The sequence below is a fragment of the Bufo bufo genome, chromosome 9 (assembly GCF_905171765.1).
Source record: "Bufo bufo chromosome 9, aBufBuf1.1, whole genome shotgun sequence".
NCBI lineage: Eukaryota > Metazoa > Chordata > Amphibia > Anura > Bufonidae > Bufo > Bufo bufo.
In genome coordinates this window covers 195,938,498-195,962,891 of record NC_053397.1, presented here as the reverse complement: position 1 = coordinate 195,962,891, position 24,394 = coordinate 195,938,498, and the positions used below count along the sequence as shown (strand labels likewise).

Below are 24,394 nucleotides of genomic sequence, written 5' to 3'. Positions count from 1 at the left end.
AATCTGTAAACATTGTAGAGATTTGATGGTTAAATTGTTTGAAGTGTGCCGGAATTGGTAAAAGTAATTGATCAGTTCTGTGGGTGATGACGGGGTGGCCACTCTAGCTCTGCAGGCAACATATGGTCCAAAGTTGCCCACCCTTTAGGCCCCAGCTTCTCTCATGGGAAGCTCTGCGGGTGACGAAGTTTGACACAGGTTTAATTATGCATCTTCTCTTTTAAGCCTCATTCACACATCAGTGTTTTGGTCAGTGATTTCTGCCAAAACCAGGATTTGAGCCTCCACAGACATAAGGTATAAGGGAAAGATCTGCAGCTGTTCTGTGTTTAGAGCTGCACCTGGCTTTGGCTCAAAATCACTGATAGAAATCACTGATAGAAATCACTGACGAACACTGACTGTTTGAACAACGCATTAGGCCGTGTTCACACAGTGTCTTTTGACACTAGAATTTTAGTGTGCTACTGTGCAGCAGGCGGTTTAAAGCCTCGATTGCACCAAGTTTCTTCGCATGGTGTCTGGATAAATGCTGCTGGAAGCTGCAGCGGGTGTCCTTTTGTGGTTTAGCTCGATTCAGAGGGGCTAAACCGTGAACAGGTCCAAGGCACTCAAACCGCGGCAGAAATGTTTTTTCCTTTGCAAAATCTGCTGTGGAAACAGGGCCTTAAAGGAGTCATATTCCTCATGTCCTGCAGGAGGCAGCATTCCTCAGTGATCCTATATCTCAATCATGTAGAGCAAGGATCGGCAATCTTCGGCACTCCAGCTGCTGTGAAACTACAACTCCCAGCATGTACACTTTCTCGGCTATTCTTATATTTCCCTCAGAAGTGAAAGGACGATTCTGGGAGTTGTAGTTTCAGAACAGCTGGAGTTCCTGGAGGTTGCGGATCTCTGATGAAGAGAGTACCGCAAATACATGTAGCTGGCACAGTATGGGCTTATTTTATCATATGTAGAGGAGATGTGGCTTCACTATGTTTGGGAGACAGGTATGTGGAGAGATGTAGCTTCACTATGTTTGGGAGACAGGTATGTGGAGAGATGTAGCTTCACTATGTTTGGGAGACAGGTATGTGGGGAGATGTGGCTTCACTGTGTTTGGGAGACAGCTATGTGGGGAAATGTGGCTTCACTATGTTTGGGAGACAGCTATGTGGGGAAATGTGGCTTCACTATGTTTGGGAGACAGGTATGTGGGGAGATGTGGCTTCACTATGTTTGGGAGACAGGTATGTGGGGAGATGTGGCTTCACTATGTTTGGGAGACAGGTATGTGAGGAGATGTAGCTTCACTATGTTTGGGAGACAGGTATGTGCGGAGATGTGGCTTCACTATGTTTGAGAGACAGGTATGTGGGGAGATGTGGCTTCACTATGTTTGGGAGACAGCTATGTGGGGAAATGTGGCTTCACTATGTTTGGGAGACAGGTATGAGGGGAGATGTGGCTTTACTATGTTTGGGAGACAGGTATGTGGGGAGATGTGGCTTCACTATGTTTGGGAGACAGGTATGTGGGGAGATGTGGCTTCACTATGTTTGGGAGACAGCTATGTGGGGAAATGTGGCTTCACTATGTTTGGGAGACAGGTATGAGGGGAGATGTGGCTTTACTATGTTTGGGAGACAGGTATGTGCGGAGATGTGGCTTCACTATATTTGAGAGACAGGTATGTGGGGAGATGTAGCTTCACTATGTTTGGGAGACAGGTATGTGGGGAGATGTGGCTTCACTATGTTTGGGAGACAGGTATGTTGGGAGATGTAGCTTCACTATGTTTGGGAGACAGGTATGTGGGGAGATGTGGCTTCACTATGTTTGGGAGACAGGTATGTGGGGAGATGTGGCTTCACTAGGTTTGGGAGACAATTGGCTGCACTTTAATTGGGGGTTGTGGCTTCATTGTAGATTTGAGGGCACATAACTACAATGTGTGTAGGAGGAACTATGACTTCTCTGTACATAGGAAGGTAGGTGGATTAGCTTTATATGGAGGCATATGTCTTCATTGTACTGCTTGAGGAGGTATAACATCTCACTGAAGTTGAGGCCCTAACTGACCATCAATATTCTAGAAGCGTGATGTCCTTCATCCCAACTTTTCATTATGGGGGGCTGTGTCCTGTCCTGTTCCCAGTCTGACTACCATCCAAAGCTTTCTCTCCTGTGTGGACAGGATTTCAGTGTCCGCTATGTGGTTGCCTTGCTATAAATCTATCAGACCTTAAGCTTCTCCACCAAGCTCAGCCCTTCCTGTTCCTCTGTATGTCCCCCAATGTATAGAGCACTGCTGAACGTACAATATCATATCTGACTCATCTAAGAGACCAGAAGTACAGTCATATGAATACCTGCTGAGTTATATGAACCCATCCCCATGCCCAAACTGCCTATACTATCTGTATGTGCTGTATGCAGAATTTCCAGTGTATTCTATGTGATGAAGCTTCACACTGCTCTCCCTGCTTGTCAGAGCTGACAGGGAGAAATCTATCACAAGCAGGAGGCAGGGGAGACAGGCTGAAGCTGCATCAAATAAGATACACGAGGCTCCGCAGTGTGGATTAGAGGTGCCAGTGGTCAGATTCCTAGCATTTATCATAGGACAGGTGGTAAATGTTATTTCTAGGAAATCTCATTTTAACAAGAATTGACGTGACCTCTTTAAAGGGCATCTGTCAGCAGATTTGTACCTATGACACTGGCTGACCTGTTACATGTGCACTTGGCAGGTGAAGGCATCTGTCTTAGTCCCATTTTTATATGTGCCCGCATTGCTGAGAAAAATTAAGTTTTAATATATGCAAATGAGCCTCTAGGAGCAACGGGGGCGTTGCTGTTACTCCTAGATTCTCAACTCTCTCTGCGCCCTCTGCACTTTGATTGACAGGGCCAGGCAGTGTAAACCTGAGCACAGCTGCTAAAGTGCAGAGGCTGCAACAGTTGCAGAGAGAGCAGAGCCTCCAAGTATAACGGCAGCGCCCACGTTGTACCTAGAGGCTCATTTGCATATATTAAAACATAATTTTTCTCAGCAATGCGGACACATATGAACATTGGACCAACACAGATGCATTCAGCTGCCAAGCGCACATGTAACAGGTGAGCCAGTGTCATAGGTACAAAACTGCTGACAGATGCCCTTTAAGCCGACATAAGAGATTTAGGAATCATAGTCCTGAAAACTACATTAAACTTGTACAGGATTTCAATGATTCAAAATCCAAAGTTAGCTTCTGTCATGAGACCGATGGCCAACAATGCCACCATTCATCCCCTCACTTCCATGCTTACGGTCCATGGGTTATATCTAAAAATAACACTGAATCGGGGGAGAGAGGGGGGTCACTACTTTGCTGCTATAAATGTAAAGTGGACTAATCACTTTAGTCAGCGTTCAGACCGCCGTATGTCTTATCGGCCGCGGTTCGCTGCAGATTCCATGCAGGATAACGGAAATATAAAAAAAAATTCCAATAAAATAATGGATACCATGAGAGAAACCCTTCGGACTCTTATGTAGCCAGTGGGGTCAGTCAGGTGCCCTTTGTGTCCACCATGCGACATTTCTAGCTCTGACATCATTTTCCACAACAGAAAAATGCAGAGCCTTTGGGCCTGTTCACACTTCAGTGAAGCACAGGTCTTTGTTCTCCATGGATCCATTGATTTCAATGTGTTTGTTCACACATCAGTGGTTTTCCGCTGTCCGTGGACATGCACCACTTTAGGCCTCATGCACACGGCCGTTGTTTGGGTCCGCATCCGAGCCGCCGTTTTTGCCATCCGTTGCTCCGTTCCGTGGCCCTGCAAAAAAAAAAAATAGAACATGTTCTATTCTTGTCTGTTTCTGTTTTGCGGACAAGAATAGGCATTTCTACAATGGGCCGCCCATTCCACAAATTGCGGAAGGCACACGGGCGGCTTACGTTTTCTGTTGAGTGGTTATCATGGACCATTGGTAGGAGATGCTCTGGAAGCTACAGTGCTGCCCATAATTATTCATACCCCTGGCAAATTTTAGCTTAAAGTTACTTTTATTCAACCAGCAAGTAATTTTGTGACGGGAAATGACATAGGTGTCTCCCAAAAGATATTAAGACGATGTACAAGAGGCATTATTGTGGGGGAAAAAACATTTCTCAGCTTTTATTTACATTTGAGCAAAAAGTGTCCAGTCCAAAATTATTCATACCCTTCTCAATAATCAATAGAAAAGCCTTTATTGGCTATTACAGCAATCAGACGCTTCCTATAATTGAAGACCATCTTTTTGCATGTCTCCACAGGTATTTTGCCCATTCATCTTTAGCAATGAGCTCCAAATCTGTCAGGTTGGAGGGTCTTCTTGCCATCACCCTGATCTTTGTCATGCTGAAATGTCCACTGGTGCCCAAGGCCAAGTTCCTCTCCAGACTGCCTGATGTTGTCGTTGAGAATCCTCATGTATTGCTCTTTTTTCATGGTGCTGTTTACTGTGATTAGGTTCCCTGGTCCATTGGCTGAAAAACACCCCCAAAGCATTAGGTTCCCACCACCATGTTTGACAGTGGGGATGGTGTTCTTTGGGTTGAAGGCTTCTCCTTTTTTTACGCCAAATAAGGGAAACATCATTGTGACCAAACAATTAAATTTTTGTTTCATCTGACCATAACACACAAGACCAGAAGTCTTCTTCTTTGTCCAGATGAGCTTTTGCAAAGGCCAAGCGAGCTTTTGTGTGCCTTATCTGGAGAAGTGGCGTCCTCCTTGGTCTGCAGTGTGCAGTGTCCGTTGGATTGTCTGCCTTGAGACATTGCCACCAGCAGAGCCCAGATTCACCAGGATGGCATCGGTGGGGATCCTTGGATTCTTTTTCACCTCTCTAACTATCCTCCTGGCCAGCACAGGTGTCAGGCTCCATTCACACGTCCACAAATGGGTCCGCATTCGTTCCGCAATTTTGCGGGACGGGTGCGGACCCATTCATTTTCTATGGGGATGGAATGGATGCGGACAGCACACAGTGTGCTGTCCGCATTTGCGGAGCGCGGCCCCGATCTTCGGGTCCGCAGCTCCGCAAAAGATAGAACATGTCCTATTCTTGTCCACAGCTTGCGGACAAGAATAGGCATTTCTATAGGGGTGCCGGGCGGGTGTGTTGCGGATCCGCAACACACCACAGACGTGTGAATGGAGCCTCACTTTTGGCTTCCGACCATGTCCTTTGAGATTTTCCACAGTGCGGAACATCTTGTATTTTTTGCTCAAATGTAAATAAAAGCTGAGAAATGTTTTTTCCCCACAATAATGCCTCTTGTACATCGTCTTATTATCTATACCCATGTCATTTCCCGTCAAAAAATTACTTGCTGGTTGAATAAAAGTAACTTTAAGCTAAAATTTGCCAGGGGTATGAATAATTATGGGCAGCACTGTAATTTCTAGTCTAGCAGTGTCCAGCGCTTGGCTATTTTCGGAAGACACATGCGCGGTGCGCCCTCCTTCGCTTTGCCGGCTGAGTTTATGCGATAGGTACAAGTCCCACCTCTGGGACTCACACCTATCAGACAATGGGCATATATCGTACGGATATGCCACCACTGTCTGAGATGGGAATACCCCTTTAATAAGATGGTCATGGATGTTAAGGAGGCATAAAACACTTTGCGGCAGAGTCATCCGGCAAGCAGTTCCGTCGCTGAACCTGCCTGCCGGATCAGGCAATCTGCATGCAAATGGACTGCATTTGTAGACGGATCCGGATCCGTCTCACAAATGCATTGCAAGAACGGATCCGTTTGTCATACGGACAAACTGATCAGTTTCTATTTTTTTCACATTTTTAAAAGTCTGCGCATGGGCAGATCGGAAGAATGGATCCGGCATTGCAGTATTTTTATTTCAATGTAAATTAATGCCGGATCCGGCATTCTGGCAAGTGTTCCGTAATTTTGGACGGAGATAAAACCGCAGCATGTTGTTGAAAAGTCAAAGACTGAACTGAAGACATCCTGATGCATCCTGAACGGATTTCTCTCCATTCAGAATGCATTAGGATAAAACTGATCAGTTCTTTTCCAGTATTGAGCCCCTAGGACGGAACTCAGTGACGGTAAAGAAAAACGCTAGTGTGAAAGTACCCTTAGGTTATATTTCTCAAATAGGTTTTTAGTGACGTTTTTGTTCACCTTTGCATTTTTTGTACATAATTTTTTTTTGCAGTGTTTTCAGTGTGGTTCAGCCGCCAGCTTCAGATGTTAGCTGAAGGTCTATGGGAAACGTTTTTTGTTCATTAGGCGTTTTTTGCCTGCTAGACGCAGTGTGCTGGAGCTCTTGGTGTTTTTTCAGGTGTTTCCCTCCTCTATTTGGGGAAAAAAATGCCATGGTGAAAACGCTAGTGGCAAGACACACTGGAGGTCATTTATCATTATAGGTTTGCAACTTTTTAAAAGGCATTTGTTCAAAAATGTTTGAGCAAATGATGTATGGTCTGGTGTGCGCTTGGGCCCAGCAGATTTATCTTCATTTACACCAGTTTTCTGGCATAAATGAGGACTCAAATCTACACTTGAAACCATTCTGGGCACATGGATTTCTGAAAGATGAGCTTAAAGGGAGTCTGTCACCTCCATATGGCCATATACAGCGTTTACATGGCGCTGTAGCACACCTACACAGGATTCTAATGTTATTTTCTTTAGACGTCCAGAAGCAGGAAAAACGACGTTTATTTCATATGCAAATGAGCACCCGCAAGTGCCGAGGGGCGGTGTTCAGTGTGTAGGTGCCCAGGGGCGGTGTTCAGTGTGTAGGTGCCCAGGGGCGGTGTTCAGTGTGTAGGTGCCCAGGGGCGGTGTTCAGTGTGTAGGTGCCCAGGGGCGGCGTTCAGTGAGTAGGTGCCCAGGGGCGGCGTTCAGTGAGTAGGTGCCCAGGGGCGGCGTTCAGTGTGTAGGTGCCCAGGCTGCTCTGCCTTTTTAACCGTTACTCCTCCCCCAGCCTCTTCCTTTGCCCACCCTCCTAGTCCCTTGTATCATCCCTAGGTCCGGCCGAGATCCCGCGCCTGCGCACTGCTTCGCCGGCTGGCGCATGCGCACTAGTTGAATTGATGCCATACCCAAAATGGGCATTGCAGTGTGCATTCCCCCGGCCCGGCGAAGCAGTGCGCAGGCGCGGGATCTCGGCCGGACCTAGGGATGATACAAGGGACTAGGAGGGTGGGCAAAGGAAGAGGCTGGGGGAGGAGTAACGGTTAAAAAGGCAGAGCAGCCTGGGCACCTACACACTGAACGCCGCCCCTGGGCACCTACACACTGAACGCCGCCCCTGGGCACCTACACACTGAACACCGCCCCTGGGCACCTACACACTGAACACCGCCCCTGGGCACCTACACACTGAACACCGCCCCTGGGCACCTACACACTGAACACCTCCCCTGGGCACTTGCGAGTGCTCATTTGCATATGAAATAAACGTCGTTTTTCCTGCTTCTGGACGTCTAAAGAAAATAACAAAGGTACCGTTAGAATCATGTATAGGTGTGCTACAGAGCCATGTAAGTGCTGTATATGGCCATATAGTGGTGACAGACTCCCTTTAAGGCCTCATGCACACGACCGTATGTATTTTGCGGTCCGCGAAAAATACGGATGACGTCCGTGTGCATTCCGTATTTTGCGGAACGGAACTGCTGGCCCCTAATAGAACAGTACTATCCTTGTCCGTAATGTGGACAATAATAGGACATGTTCTATTTTTTGGCGAAACGGAATGCACACGGAGTAACTCGTTTTTTGGCGTACTCATTGAAATGAATGGTTCTGTACACGGTCGGCGAAAAAAACGGAACAGACATGGAAAGACAATATGTTCGTGTGCATGAGGCCTAAAGGGGTCATCTCACTTCAGCAAGTGGCATTTATCATGTAGAGAAAGTTAAAGGGGTTCTGCACTTTGTTTAAACTGATGATCTATCCTCTGGATAGATCATCAGCATCTGATCGGCAGGGGTCCGACACCCGGGACCCCCGCCGATCAGCTGTTTGAGAAGGCAGCGGCGCTCCAGCAGCGCCGCGGCCTTCTCACTGTTTATCGCCGGCTCACTGACGTCACGACTAGTATCACTGGTCTGGGCGCGGCTAAGCTCCGTTCCCTTAAATGGAGCTTAGCCGCGTCCAGGCCAGTTGATACAAGTCGTGACGTGACTCGGCCAATAGTAAACAGTGAGAAGGCCGCGACGCTGCTGGAGCGCCGCTGCCTTCTCAAACAGCTGATCGGCGGGGGTCCCGCACGTCGGACCCCCGCCGATCAGATGCTGATGATCTATCCAGAGGATAAATCATCAGTTTAAACAAAGTGCAGAACCCCTTTAATACAAGGCACTTACTAATGTATTGTGATTCTCCATATTGCCTCCTTTGCTGGCTGGATTAATTTTTCCATCACAATATACACTGCTCATTTCCATGGTTACGACCACCCTGCAATCCATCAGCGTGGCCGTGCTTGCACACTATAAAAAACAGCACTAGACTATGTGAGCTCCCATGGTCCTGGCCACGAAAGAGGCCGGCACTTTTTCCTATAGTGTGCAACCACTGCTGGATTAATAAGAAAAAATATAATTAAAAATGTTTTCCTTTATAAAAACTCATCAGACCCCCTGCCATAAGCTCCCCCCCCCCCCCAGTGTCACCAAGCTCTCCCCCCAGTGCCATTGGTTACTTACTTAGTGCCACCATCTCTCCCTCCTAGCCATCAGTCCTCTGTGCCCTCAGCTCCATCAGGTTCCCCTCCCCCAGTGCCATCATCTCCCCCTCCTAGACATCAGTCCCCAGCGCTAGGGATCGACCGATATTGATTTTTTAGGGCCGATACCGATAATCTGTGAACTTTCAGGCCGATAGCCGATAATTTATACCGATATTCTGTGAATTTTCATTTTTGAAAAAAAATAAAAGTTTTTTTTTGTAAATCTTTCTTTTTAAGATAATTAATTATAAAATATTTTGGTGCTTTTTTTTTTTTTTTTACTAACTATTAGCCCCCTTAGGGACTAAAACCCTTGTCCTATTCACCCTGATAGAGCTCTATTAGGCTCCATTCACACGTCCGCAAAATGTGTCCGCATCCGTTCCGCAATTTTGCGGAACGGGTGCGGACCCATTCATTCTCTATGGGGACGGAATGGATGCGGACAGCACACAGTGTGCTGTCTGCAGCCGCAATTGTGGAGCGCGTCCCCGATTTTGGGTCCGCAGCTCCGCAAAAAGATAGAGCATGTCCTATTCTTGTCCGCAGCTTGCGGACAAGAATAGGCATTTCTTTGGGGGTGCCGGGCTGGTGTGTTGCAACACACCACGGACGTGTGAATGTAGCCTCAGGGTGAATAGGATCTCACACTGTCCCTGCTGCTCTCTGCTTTGTGCACACAGCAGCAGGGAGCCGACTATGGCAGCCAGGGCTTCAGTAGCATCCTGGCTGCCATAGTAACCGATCGGAGCCCCAGGATTACACTGCTGGGGCTCTGATCGGAACTGCCACTGAGGAGGAGGGGAGAGGGGACCCTGTGGCCACTGCCACCAATGATTAATACTGGGGGGCTTGGGTGGGGGGGGGCGCACTGCACCACCAATGATAAATACTGTGTTGGGGGGAGGGGGCGCACTGCACCACCAATGATTAATACTGGGGGGCTTGGGTGGGGGGGCGCACACTGCGCCACCAATGATAAATACTGGGTTTAAGGGGGGGGGGCGCACTGCACCAATGATTATTACTGGTGTTGGGGGGGGGGGCGCACTGCGCCACCAATGAAGATACCTCTCTCATTAATTCATATACAGGAGGCGGGTGCTGGCTGCAGAATCACATAGCCAGCTCCCGACCTCTATGAGCGGTAGCTGCTATCTGCGGTAGAGAAGGATATCTTCATTGGTGGCGCAATGCGCCCATCCCCAGTATTAATCATTGGTGGCGCAGTGGCCACAGCCCCTCCCCTCCTCTCATTGGTGGCAGCGGCACAGGGGGGAGGGAGACACTGCTTCCTTCTCCCCTGTGCTGCTGAGGGAACACGGAGAGCGCTGACAGCAGCGTGATCCGTGTTCCCCATACGTTATCGGAATATCGGCAAAATAGATGCCGATACCGTTAAAAATCCTGAATATCGGTCGATCCCTACCCAGCGCCAGTGGAAAAAAATACTTACTTTTCCTGTAAGGGCACCGCCGACACTCCACTGCTCTTTCAGACTCTTCTTCACGCGCTGCATCGACTCCTGACGTCACACAGCGTCAAATCATAGCGCGCGCTTACATGCACTACATCCTGACGATGTGTGTACGTCAGGACAGTGCAGCACGGTGCGGCCGGCTTGAGTGTGGGGCTTGCTCTTACTCACGCTCCGTGGTCACATGGCACAAGTGAATCCTCGATGCAAAGGATTTGCAACGAGGATCTTTTTGTGTTGAGTTACTTGATTTGATCGAGTAATCGTTTCAGCCCTACAACACACGGATGACATTCCTGTGCTGTCTGCATTTTTGTGCGTAGAATTGAATGGGTTCACGTGCAATCTGCAAAAAATGCGGAAGAAAACTGCAGTCGTGTGCATGAGGCCTCACTCTGACAGTTTTTTTTTTTTTTTACACATAAAAAAGGCCAATGCCCAATTACATAAGTGCGGATTTTTATAGCTGCGTTCTCTGTGGTAGAAATGCAATGAGCAGGACACTGAGTCAGTGGGCATGCCATGCAGTGGGTCAGTATATATGTATATAAGTCTGTGACGCCAGTTGCAGCTTGCGCAGGTACTGTAGCAGGGCCCTTTAAGATGGTATGAGCTCACGTACCAGGTGAGGAATGCCAGAGGGGGATAATGTCTCTGTATTGTGTCAACGGTGTCTCCTACCTGTAGTACGGCTGGACTCCTGTATCCTGGCTCACATGCAACAAATTGAGTGCTGTTAATAGGAGTAATGGAGGAATGATGGAATTCCACACAGATAATAGGGTCCAACTTGTCTTTACTTGATGTTATGATATGCAGCTTTTGATCCATACAATGTACAGCAATAGTCTAGAGTCCCAGCAGGTATTGGCAATATGTGGCAGGAATTTATATGTATTCTGCATCTGATCATACGCCTATTAGAATCTGGCAGATATCTATCTTCTGCTCTGTCTGTGGTCTGCTTAGTTTGGGTCTGACTAGCTGAAGAGGTACTTATCTTCTCTTTGTCTTGGGATCTTTACTTACAGGACTGCTCGCAGGGTATGGTGGTTTCTTCCTGGAGATCTGATAGTTCTGTAGATGGCTGCGTCCTTTGGTCACCAGCTGAGGTAAGGGACTCAGGCTGGGAAGGTTGATCTTGGGCCTCATCCGAGACTTTGATCCTTGGTTGGGGTCCCTGTTTCTGGGAGCTCCTATCAACACAGCCTACCCCAACAGGGGGTGGCTGGTACACTACCTAGAACTTTCCTTCCCCCTCCTGAAGTAGGATGTGGGAACATTCCACTCCTCCTCAGATAGAGGGGAGTTAGCCTGGAATGGTCTATTCCAGTCTAGGTCTATTAACTAGCTATGGTCTGCCTACATATTGCTGCCACCTGCTGGTGTACATTGAGAATTACAGCAAATATATATTAAACAGTCACAGTAAATCCATATAATACAAATGCAATGTCAGATTACACAGGATGATAACACATTTACACTTTAACATCATATAGCAGGGTGACAGAGTTTTAGTGACATACTCTGGGATGTTACATAAACAGCCGCGATTGTTCATTTTGGATGCCATTAGCGCCATTGAATGGAGCTGAGCTAAACCGCTAGCGGACACTGGCTTCAAGCAGGGACCAACACAGCCGCCGCCGGAATATTAGTGCGGAGTGTGATACTTACGCTGGGTTCACACCAGAGCGCTCTGAAAGGAGCGCTCTGTATGGGCGATTGTACGGGCGTTTACAAGCGCGCATACAGAGACAAGCGAACACACATTGTCGCGCGTTCCCGAAAGTCTATGTACGGGAACGCATGACAAACGCCCAAAAAAAAGCTCAAGTACTTGTTTGAGCGTCGGGCGTTTTACAGCGCGATCGTACGCGCTGTAAAACGCCCAGGTGAGAACCATTCCCATAGGGAAGCATTGGTTTCTCCTTGTTGTGCGTTTTACAGCGCGTAGGAACGCGCTGTAAAACGCTCAGGTGTGAACTGAGTGTAAGGGTACTTTCACACTAGCGGTTTTCTTTTCCGGCACTAGCGTTCTGTCACATGAGCTCTATACCGGAAAAGAACTGGTCAGGTATATCCCCATGCGTTGTGAATGGAAAGCAATCCTTTCAGGATGTATCAGTTCAGTCCCTGTTACGTTTTTTTGGACGGAGAAAATGCTGCAGTTTTCTCTCTGGCCAAAAAATCCTGCATTAATTGGCATTAATTTACATTGAAATGTATTAGTGCCGGATCCGGCATTAAGTGTTCCAGCAAAACGGATCGCAGACCCTTAAAAGTGCAAAAAATAATTAGTATCGGATCCGGTTTTTCCGGATGACACCAGAGAGACGGATCGGGTATTTCAATGCATTTGTCAGACGGATCCGCATCCAGATCCGTCTGACAAATGCTATCTGTTTGCGTCCGGATTGCGGTTACGGCGATGGAACTGCCTGCCAGAATCCTCTGCCGCTCGTGTGAAAGTAGCCTTAGTTCTGACGGCACAAACCGCCTTGCGTAGCCCTAAAGGCTGTATTCACACACTCAGGTTTTGCTCAGGATCATAAAGAAGAGAAGCTATAAAGGACAGGCGTTATTTCCCCACTGTTTGTGAATCCACTTCTGGTTTGGGCTTCAAAAGCCGCATCAAAAAAAAAACCCTGAAGATGTAGATATAGCCTGAGATTGAGGATGGTCCGCCTGGAGCAGGGGAGATGGATGAGGGGAAGACACAAGACAAGCAGGGGGTGTGGGCAGATGGGGAAGGAGGAGGAAGGGGGTGAGTCTGGACTGGGGGAGGGGAGGGAACGCGGAGGATTCTGGGAGCAGGAAGAAGAGCTGAGCAGCCGGAAGGACACGATGCTCCCCGCTCTCCGTCAGGCGAGCCCCCCGCCGGCAGCTCGAAATGCCCGGGGCACGGACAGCTGAGACCCATCGCCGGTGAGTACCGGTTTCCGGCCAGGAGCCCGGTTTTAGCACTGAGGGTGGCCGCCGCCGCTCTCTGGGAGGAGGGTGTGCAGTTCTCAGCTCCCCCGGGGGGTGGGGAAGGTGGGGGATGGACCAGGCTGCTGGGTGACAACGGATAGGCCGCAGGCTCGCTCGGGCTTCGCTAATCGAGTGGCCGTTGAGGTCCGGAGTGGGGTGACTCGGCCCCGCCCAGACAGCGCCCGCTCACAGGCCGGGTGTTTACCACTGTGGAACAATACAGCCGGCCTCCTGTGTGCTGACTAGGAGCAGTTGCCCATGGCAACCAATCAGACGGCCGCTTTCGCTTTGCAACCTGTATAAGAGCTGTGATCTGATTGGTTGCCATGGGCAACTGCTCCCTTTTTTTTTTTTTTTTCCCTATTCTTTATTTGTCCTGTTTATCCATTAGGCCCAGTGTGATGGGTGTGAAAGGGCGGAGGTGGTTGTCTCCGGCCTGCCTTATACAGCTGCTTGCCTGGCAACCAGGGGAGGAAACAAGGGCGTGCATATGGGGTGTGACCCCCTAAACCCCACCTCGTCATGACAGTGACCGCCTCCCATGTCCCTTCTGTTACAGAGATGCCGCGTCATGGCGTCGCCGGTCGGTATGGTTACCACGTTCGTTTTGGTGATGTTGGACAGTCGGGTCGAGTTCACATATTGCGGATCCGCAATAAAATCTGCAAGCGGACCATTCCGTCTTGCAGCTATAGGCCTTGTGCACGCGACCGTCTCCATTTTGCGGTCTGCAAAACGCGGATTCCATCTGCCGCAGCCTTTGTAGAAATGGCTGTTCTTTGTCCGCCAAACAGGCAGGAATAGGACATGGTTTATGATTTGTGTTACAGCGACGCTGATAACATCCGCGTGCTGGCTGCGTCTTATGCCTGTAGTAATTAACGGGTGCGCGTGCAGTCCGCAAAAAAAGGGAATCGTCATGGACCCAAAATATGTCTGTGTGCATGAGGCCTTAGGTGCGGATTGGAAAAAAATTTGCAGCAAATCCGCAAGATAAATGAAAATGCGGCAGATCGGAGTCCGTACCCCCCCCCCCCCCCCCAAATTTTTTTTAAAATCTGCAGCGTGTACTCCTGGAATCAGCAACTTTTGACAGTGCAGCTGCTGTGAAACTACAACTCCCAGCATGCACACTTGCTAGTCTGTTTTAGGAACGCTCATAAAAGTGAGAGGACGGAGCATTCTTGGAGTTGTAGTTTCCGAACTGCTGGCGCTCCAGAGGTTGCTGATCCCTTTTGTACACAGTCTAGGCCAGGGGTCAGTAACCGTCGGAGCTCCAGCTGTTGGGAAAACTACAACTCCCAGCATGCACACTTGGTTGGCTATACTCGGAAATCCCATAAAAATGAATGGAGCACTCTGGGAGTTCTAGTTTCGGAGCAGCTGGCGCGCCGGAGGTTGCCAAATCCTCATCTAGGCAAAACTGCCTTGGCTTGCGCTGCGCTGTAAATTCATCCGGATTTGCTATGCAGATCCGCACAGGATTCGCCATGTGTGAACTTAGCCTTATTCTTTCCTTAGTGCAGTATGTGAAATATTAAATATTGCAAGGCTTGGGGATTTACTGTCGTGTCTATGGGCTGTAGTGATGGTGTCTGATAGCGTGCGGCCAAATTGTTTCTGCTTATTGAACAGTACTATCCTTGTCCGTTACGCGGACAATAATAGGACATGTTCTATCTTTGAACGGAAATACGGAAACGGAATGCATACGGAGTACATTCAGTTTTTTTGGGGGGGCCCATCGAAATTAATCGTTCCGTATACGGAACGCAGAAAACGGAACATGAATGGAAAAAACAAGCCTTCGTGTGCAAGAGGCCTAAAAATTTTGAAAATCAGTGGCTTTGAAATCTGCAAATCAGTGGGTGAATCCACAAACAGCAATAGGGCGGTTGTTCATGGACTTTAGTGCAGGTTTTGACTTTCGCAGAGGGAAATCCACCACAGAAGTGACCGGCTGCAGATTTCATACTTGAAACCGCGCGTGGCTGCGACGTGTTCATATTTTATTTTCGTAGTGCACTACCCCATCCATTCAATTGGCATGGAAAATCCGCTGCACTACCCAGTAATAGGTTTTACCCACACGTGGCGTAAATTCAGCGGATTTCCTGCATCAGAATTCTGTGCGAAAAATCGACATTGGCAGCAGCCACGGTGAATTTAGGTGTTTGTCCATGTGGGACATTGATGGCATGTCGCTAAGCTATAGCATCAATGTCCGTTAGGTGCGGGCCCCCCTCCTATCTCCAATACAGGCCCCCTAACAGCAGAGCATGCTCGGCCACCCTTTACTCGTCACTGGCTCAGCGATTTCCAGCTGTCCCATAGCGGTGAATGGAGAGATGCGCAGCGTGCTCTCTATTCATTGCTACGGGAGTTCTGTAAAATAATCGCTAGTGCGCTCGGCTAATTTTTGGGAGTCCTATAGCACTGCATGGAGAGCACCCACTGCCATCTCTCCATTCACCGCTATGGGACGGCTGGAAATAGCTGAGCCAGAGCTATTTTCGGAACTCCCATAGCGGCGAGCGTAGGGTGGTCGCGCAGGTGCAGCTTTTCTCTGTTTACTTGGGGGACAGAGGTGGTACCCGCACCTGTCTGATCATTGACGGCATATCCTGACATTTCTACTATTAGGCACATCGCTGCGGTGGTTTTAGTCCTTCCAGGTTGTGGCCAGATCTCGGATGGTCCCCATTAGTAAAATGGAGCCGACGGGCTTTCGGGCAGTGTCCGGCAAAGCCAGATGCAGGGTGCTCCGGCAGGCTGTTCCCCGAACGCTAGTACTGCGTTACGTTGAGTATTTTCCGCATGAAAATCTACATAGAAAGTCTGCATGTAAAACGAACTGTGCGCATATGCCCCTATGGAAACCACTTGAAAATCTGCATGAAGTACGCTGCCGTGTGCACGTACCCTTAAGGCCTCTTTCATGCGACCGTTTTTTTTTGTTGTTTTTTTTTCCTTTTATGAGCCGTTTTTTAAGTTCTGTATACGGAACCATTCATTTCAAGGGTTCCGCAAAAAAAACTGAATGTACTCCGTATGCATTCCGCTTCCGTATTTCAGTTTTTCCGTTCCTTTGAAAGATAGAACATGTCCTATTATTGCCCGCAAATCATGTTCTGTGCCTCCATTCAAGTCAATGGGTCCGCAAAAAAAAAAAACACATACGGAATATGCATCCATATGTCTTCCGTTTCTGCGGAACCATCTATTGAAAATTTCACGCCCAGCCCAATTATTTTTTTCTATGTAATTACTGTATATGCCATACGGAAACAAAAAACGGAACAACGGATCCGTGATAAATGGACCGCAGAACACTGAAAAAGCCATACGGTCGCGTGAAAGAGGCCGAAAGAGGTTTTTCTGTGATATTCTGCATTCCCTCCTGAAAATCGTACTCTGGTCCATCTTCTGGTCCCTGGCTTGAAAGTGTCGCCCATCAGCGCTGTATGTGACCGAACGATTGTTAGCGCCACCATTTGGCGGTGGACAGTCTTTGTTGTCGGCTGCTTCTCTCTTTGATACGAGGTCCTGCAGCAATAGAAAAATATAAAAGATCTGAAATAAATTAGCATGAAACAAAAAAAAATAGGGCCAAACAAGCTTACATCTTAGGCGTCTTTCACACGTCCGTGATGATATCATCTGCGACAGTTTGGTCATTACACTGCCTGTCGTCTTGGAAGTGCGGGAGTCCTGTCCTAACATACCCCAGTTTGAGATGGCGAAAATGGGGCGAATCGCAACGATATTCTCAAAGCGGCACAGGTGGCCCGATAAATTCAGCGCAGCTCGGCGGTTATGTTGTGCCCTTCTCTAGGCTATCTCGTACGCCAGGGTTTCGTGCTTACACAAAAAAAAAAAATAATACATTTTATTCCTTTTACGACTATAATACGGTACGTTATATGAACGGCCGCCGGGATTGAAAATAACCTAAAGCATCATCCAGTATCGCCAGTCAATTTGTGAAACGTACCAAAATACGTTTTTTGTTTGTTTGTTTTTTCCAGTATTGAGATGTGGAAAATCGGCCTCGTCTGTGGGATGGACGGTGCGTTGTGTTGTGTGACTTTTCAGGTGCTTGAGGGGAATTTATTCTGGGTTGGCGCCGATTTCCGTTCGGCACGCCGAGTCAGCTTGTTGTTATGGTAATATTGCACACGTGCCGTCATGACAAATAATAAAAAAAAACTTACACCGGGGACTTCTGAGCCCGTCCGCTTCCTCCTCTTTTCATTTTCACACACGAGGGCGGAGGTGAATAAATCAGTTGTCTTGTGGTGAGGCAAAACCGAGGAGCAAGAAGTCATTCAGGGACGGTTAGAAAGCTTAGCCGTGGTTATAGGGGCCAGGCTCTATCACGTTGGGTTAAAAAAAAAAAAAAAACAGCCCTAAAAACTATGGCTATGGTATAACGACTGCAGAGGAGCCGCGCAGTGAACTTGTACCTACATCAGGGTGTATATACAGGAGTCTTTACCGGGATGTTGTAGAGTTGTCACAAGTGTGAAAGTAGCCTTTGGTGACCAAAAATTGTGAATTGTGTGTTTTTTGCTTTCTCCTGTTACGGCGTTCACCTCCTAGGAGGTATTTTTTTATTTTAATAGTTTGGATGTTTTCGGATGTGGCGATAAGTTTTTATTTTCTTTATTGTTTATATATTTTATATGTAAGGCTACTTTCACACTTGCGGCAGAGAGATCCGGCAAGCAGTTCCGTCGCCGGAACTGCCTGCCGGATCAGGCAAAATGTATGCTAACTGATGGCATTAGTAAGACTGATCAGGATCCTGATCAGTCTTAAAAATGCCTGATCAGTCGAAAAAAATGCATTGAAATGCCGGATCCGTCTTTCCGGTGTCATCCGGCAAAAACGGATCTGACATTTATTTTTTCACCTTTTTTTCAGTCTGCGCATGTGCATACCGGAAGGACGGATCCGGCACTAATACATTCCTATGGGAAAAAATGCCTGATCCGGCATTTAGGCAAGTCTTCAGTTTTTTTAGCCAGAGATAAAACCGTAGCATGCTACGGTTTTCTCTTTTGCCTGATCAGTCAAAACGACTGAACTGAAGACATCCTGATGCATCCTGAACGGATTACTCTCCATTCAGAATGCATGGGGATAAAACTGATCAGTTCTTTTCCGGTATAGTGTCCCTGTGACGGAACTCTATGCCGGAAAAGAACAACGCAAGTGTGAAAGTAGCCTAACATTGGGAAAAGGGGGTGATTTAAACTTTATATATTTTGATATTTATTTATTTTTTACTTTTTATTTACTAACTATTCACGCTTGTCCTATTCACCCTGACAGAGCTCTATGATCTTACACTGTCCCCGCTGCCCTGTGCTTTGTGCACACAGCAGCAGAGAGGTTACCATGGCAGCCATGGATGGCTTCAGCGGTGTCCTGGCTGCCATGGTTACCGATCGGAGCCCCAGGATTACACTCCTGGGGCTCAGATCGGAAGCTGCCATTGCCGCTGCCACCAATGAAGATAATACTGGGGGGGTGCACTGCACCACCAATAAAGATTATAGGGGGGGGCTGTTGGCCAATGCATTAACCTCAATACAAATGTACGCGGTGGATGCTGGCTCTCTCTTATAGGCAGCACCTGCCCTCAATGACAGGGCCAAACTGCGTCTATTAAAGAAGTTTTCCAATTTCTCAAACAGCCCCCCCAGGAGCGGCGCGGGGAACGGGGTAAGTATATTACCTGTGAGGGGCCTGGCACATGGGGGGGCCTGTTTGAAAAATTGCTGCCGCTAGTTTTTAGCTTACATTTGCACCTGCTTCCAGTAAATTTGCTGGGCTTGGGGTTGCGGCCCCCGCAGTAGCTCCTTGGCCTTCTCGCAGCTCACCAAGAACAGTGCCGTCCATTGTATAGCGGCTGTGCTTGGTATCGCAGCTCAGCCCCATTCACTTCCACAGGGCAGAGCTGCGCCTAGGCCATGGGACCGATGAATGTGACCTTTTCCTTTGCAACCCTTTTTAAATTTAAGGCTCATTCACATTGTGCTGGGAGTCAGACCCCCACTGATCTGAGGATGGGTCGTCGGACTCGTCACACTATTCTTTGTTCCCTCCAAGTCTGTTTCTTATTTATTTATTTTTTAAAGAAAAATGTGCCAATACATTTAAAGGGGTTGTCCAAATTGATTTTTCTTTTTCTCAGTGGCAAACTGCTGAAGGCCAAATCCAAAAAGTAAAAAGGGTGTTGTCTCGGTGTTTAATATACATGACCTACCCTCAGGTCATCATCTGATTGGAGGGGGTCTGACTCCTGGCCCACCTGCTTATCGGCTGTTTAAAGAGGCCCTTTTAGGCCTTGTGACATCGCCTTCATTAGTCACATGGCCTAGGTGCAGCTCAGTCCTACTCAAGAGAATGAGCATCAGCTGCAATACCAAGCACAGCCACAGTCCAAAGGACGGCGCTGTACTTCAGTAAGCTGCAAGCGGGAGATCCCTGTGGCCTCCTTAGGCCTATTGCACACGACCGTATGGCTTTTTCAGTGTTTTGCGGTCCGTTTTTCACAGCTCCGTGTTTCCGTTTTTTGTTTCCGTTGTGTTTCCGTTTTTGTTCCGTTTTTCCGTATGGCATATACAGTATACAGTAATTACATAGATAAAATTGGGCTGGGCATAGAATTTTCAATAGATGGTTCAGCAAAAAACGGAAAGGAAACGGAAGACATACGGATGCATTTCCGTATGTGTTCCGTTTTTTTTGCGGACCCATTGACTTGAATGGAGCCACGGAACGTGATTTGCGGGCAATAATAGGACATGTTCTATGTTAAAACGGAAATACGGAAACGGAATGCATACGGAGTACATTCCGTTTTTTTTTGCGGAACCATTGAAATGAATGGTTCCGTATACGGACCGCAAAAAACGGCCAGTAAACGGGGAAAAAAAACGGCCGTGTGCAGGAGGTCTTAAACAAATAATCAGTGGGCATGCCGGGAATCGGAACCCCTTCCCCACCAATCTGATATTGGTGACTTAGGCCTCGTGCACTGTGCACATGACTGTACCATCTTTTGCGGATCTGCAACACACGAATACCAGCCGTGTGTGTGTTCCGCATTTTGCGGAACGGCTCGTCCTATGATAGAAATGCCTATTCTTGTCCGCAAAACGGACAAGAATAGGACATGTTGAATTTATTTTAAAGGGAACCTGTCACCAGGATTTTGTGCATAGAGCTGAGGACATAGGCTGCTAGATGGCCGCTAGTACATCTGCAATACCCAGTCCCCACAGCTCTCCGCGCTTTTATTGTGTTAAAAAACCGTTTTGATCAATATGCAAATGAACCTGATATGTGTCCTGTATCCGGAGATGAGTCCAGCGGAAGAAGCCCAGCACCGCCCCGCGTCCTCCGAATCTCCTCCTTGCTGGCTGACTTCAGAGCTGGAGCACCGAAATCTCGCGAAATCTCTCGAGCTAGCGCATGCGCAGTGTCGGCATCATGTTCATTCCCTGTGCTGGCATCAGCACAGGGAACGAACTACGCATGCGCTAGCTCGCGCATCGCAAGATTTCGGCGCTCCAGCTCTGTGACGTCAGCCAGCAAGGAGGAGATTCGGAGTACGCGGGGCGGTGCTGGGCTCCTTTCCGCTTGACTCATCTCCGGACACAGGACTCGTATCAGGTCATTTGCATATGGATCAAAACTGTTTTTTAACACAATAAAAGCACACAGAGCTATGGGGACTGGGTATTGCGGATGTGCTAGTGGCCATCTAGCAACCCATGTCCTCAGCTCTATACACAAAATCCTGGTGACAGGTTCCCTTTAAAAAAAAAATTGTGGGGCTGCCGAACAGAGCAACAGATGCTGTCCGCATCTTTTGCGGCCCCTTTGAAGTGAATGGGTCTGCAAAAAAATGCAGCTGGGATGCCGATCGAAAAAATCGGTGGCGTGCACAAAGGCCTTAACTTGATCATAGGTTGTGGGCACTAAACATCAGGACAATCCCAGGCGCTGGCTTTTTTTTTTTTTTTTTTGCAGAAATTTCCATGCAGATTTCTATGCGTTTCTGCCCCGAAAAAAAATTCCATTTACGGTATCATTTGCATTTTTTGGTGTGGATTTGATGAGAATTTTCCGTAGGAGCGTGCCGCTTCTAATAGGAGAGGTCCTCGGCAGTGGTGGAGTGCGAATGAGTCGGTGGCGCGGCGAGCGGTCTATTTACAGGAGTACAGGAATAACCTGAATATCGGCTAACACTAATGACCGCCTTACTGTACTCATAGAGTGAATGGTGCCTGGGTCATCTGTAGTTACCAGGGCGCCATTCAACCCAAATTTCTATGAACCAGCTTGCGTTAATAGCGCTAATGGTGTCATTCTGCTTTAAAGGCCGGTTATACGGAAATTTTCATAGCCTAGCGGTGACAGCTACCAGTCATGCGAGGTTGTCATGTTATAGTCGTGACTGCGCCGGGCCCCTGTAGGGCGACTCGTGAACATAATTAGGCAAAGCTATCATTTGTATTTCTTTCAAGATCGTTGCTGTAAAGTGAGTGCTCAATAATTACTTAAATCTGCCATTGATGGGGCGTGACGGGTGCCTGATTAGCAGACGCTCCGGATGACCAGGCTGTCATAGAAAAGTCAACTTAAAGGGTTCAACAAGATCGTTGCAGTTCTGTATAACGGATATCAAGAGTTTTAATATTTTCGTTGCCAATTCAACTGCATCCTGAGTAGGGATAAGCGAATCGACTTCAGTGGTACCTTGGAACCGAACCCAAGTTCGGTACAAATGTTTTTTTACAGTCGAAATTAATTTGCGACGTTATTGCCAGAATTCTCGTGAGACTTCGCGAAGTAATAACTTCAACTCGTAGGAGCCAATACATTTTTAATACTGTACAGAGCTCTGTACAGTATTTAGACGAGGCTAAATTTATGCAAATCGACTTCGGATGAATCATAACCGTCCATTGCCTAGTGGCTGTACTTGGTATTGCAGCTCAGCCCCATTCACTAGCGGCTCTGGGATGGGGGAGAGCCGATGGCACAGGGGGGAACGAAGGGTGTTGGGGACTGATGGCCGGGGGTCTGATGAGTTTTTATAAAGGAAAACAGTCTATTCATTAATTTTTTCTTAGAATACTCGATTAGTCGTGAAAAATAATCGATAGAATACTTGATTTCTAAAATAATCGCTTACTGCAGCCCTAGTCCCAGGTGTCGTACTCCCGCCATCGATATTAATTACTGGATAACCCCTTTAGGAGAGGGCATCAGCAATAGATTGGCGGTGGTCCCCCCCATGGGAAAGGCAGGGTACAGCGTTGGGCTCTTTCCATCAGCCCCATAGACCTTGCATAGAGCAGGGCTGGCCAACCTGCGGCTCTCCAGCTGTTGCAAAACTACAACTCCCAGCATGCCCGGACAGCCTTTGCGGGCATGCTGGGAGTTGTAGTTTTGCAACAGCTGGAGGCACACTGGTTGGGAAACACTGGCATAGAGCATCCATTCATACTGATTACGGTCATGCATTGGGGGGAATGAGGGCTGGGTCAGGACCCCCATTTTAGTGATGTCTATTGTTGGAAAAAAAACCTTTTAAGCGATTTGTGCAGGAATCTGGGGGGGGGGGGGCGTCCGGATCCCCACTCCTTCTCCTCCAGGCCTGTCGATGCTCCGCTGGACTCCATCAGCCAATCACTGGCCGCGGCAGCGTATGGCTCCCCTTGCGTATGTGACCATTTGTCATGACGCAAGGGGAGCCGGATACCGCCATAGCAATGTCAAAGCCAACGTCTCGGCTACCTTCACACTTGCGTTGTTGTTGTTGTTGTTGTTTTCTGGTATTGAGATCCGGCAGAGGATTTCAATACCGGAAAAAAATAAAAAAGGACGTTTCCACTTAGTCCTCATGCGTTCTGAATGGAAAGGGATCCGTCCAGGATGTCTTCCGTTCCGGCAGCATTCTGTTTTGTGACCGGACACAACACTGGTGCAAGCTGCGGTTTTGTGTCCGGTCATAAAAAAGGGGGGAAAAAAGTCAATGGTGACGGTCCAGTTTTTTTTTTTTTTTTAAATGGATAAATCAGTTATTGACTTTGTGTATTCAGCGCCGGAAACGTTTTTTTTTTTTTTCCTCCCGTTTTGATTAACACAATTTCATCCTACCGGAACGGATTCATCCCTATGTGCAAAATCAAAACGGATCCGTTTCTGTTCCTCTGACGGATCGTGGTCATGTGAAGGAAGCCTTATGCGTCTTTTATTACCGGGCGCTGCGTCCAGAAAACGTGAATGCAGCGCATGCGTCCCCTATAGCTCCAGCGTCTGGCTGCATGCCTCTCATGTATTATGCATTCATCCATTGTGGTTTTCACAATGACAGCAATACAAAAAAAAGAGAAGGGCTATATATGCCACAAGCAATCTTGAGGGGGCGGAAGAAGAGTGGGAAGAGAAACTGGGCGCGGGGGCGACTGTGTTGTGTATTGGCATTTTTAACGGTTACAAATGCAGTCATTACCTTTTTAAGAAAGCCAGGGCGCACGTCCTACCGGGGAGGAGAGGTGCACCCTGCCACCTCCCCCTAGACCTGTCATCCTGGGTGCTCACTGCTGGGTTTCACGTGAAAACTATTCCCCCCCCCCCCCCCACCTTTTTTTTTTTGGAAATGAATAGTTGTCATTCTTCTAGCTTTAGCCGTGACTTTATTACTGCTCACTTCCTCTTTTCTCGAAAGAAGCGCTGCCCCTTTAAGGAGGGCGTTGCAAGCCAGTTGCAGGAATGAGGAAGTAGGGCTGAGACTACAGTAAGTGTAGTACACACCGAGGTGCTTTAAGGCCAGGGAAGGGACGGGTCTGGCACCCGCCGGGGGCTTGCAGCTGCTCGATGGAGGGGCAGAGGAGCGGTGAGTGTACCCTGCTTCTTGCAATGGGTGGCAGGAGAGCACCTGCACGTTGCAGGGCGGCTTGTCATTTGTTTTGCAGCGCTGGGTGTGGGGTATTGTGTAACCTCTGACAGGAAGAGCCGGGGTTTCTCTTTTTTTGCAGCACTGCATACAGATTGAACTCATTGGCGTGGGAAAAAGCTTGACTCTGTGTGTATTGGCCGCACGTTCTGCCATCTTTGACTGGTCTGTGTGCCCAGGCTGCGGGGTCCATAGTACAAGCTGCGCTCCGTGGCGAGGGG

At 48.1% G+C, this 24,394-nt stretch overlaps 1 protein-coding gene across 1 annotated transcript in view; it reads left to right on the top strand.

Annotated features, from left to right (window-relative positions):
• Positions 1–13,026: 13,026 nt before the first annotated feature.
• RC3H1 (ring finger and CCCH-type domains 1) overlaps positions 13,027–24,394 on the top strand; it is an 83,954-nt gene continuing 72,586 nt past the window's right edge. The window contains 1 exon segment of the mRNA XM_040406732.1: positions 13,027–13,147. The gene's annotated coding sequence lies outside the window, so the exon portion shown is untranslated.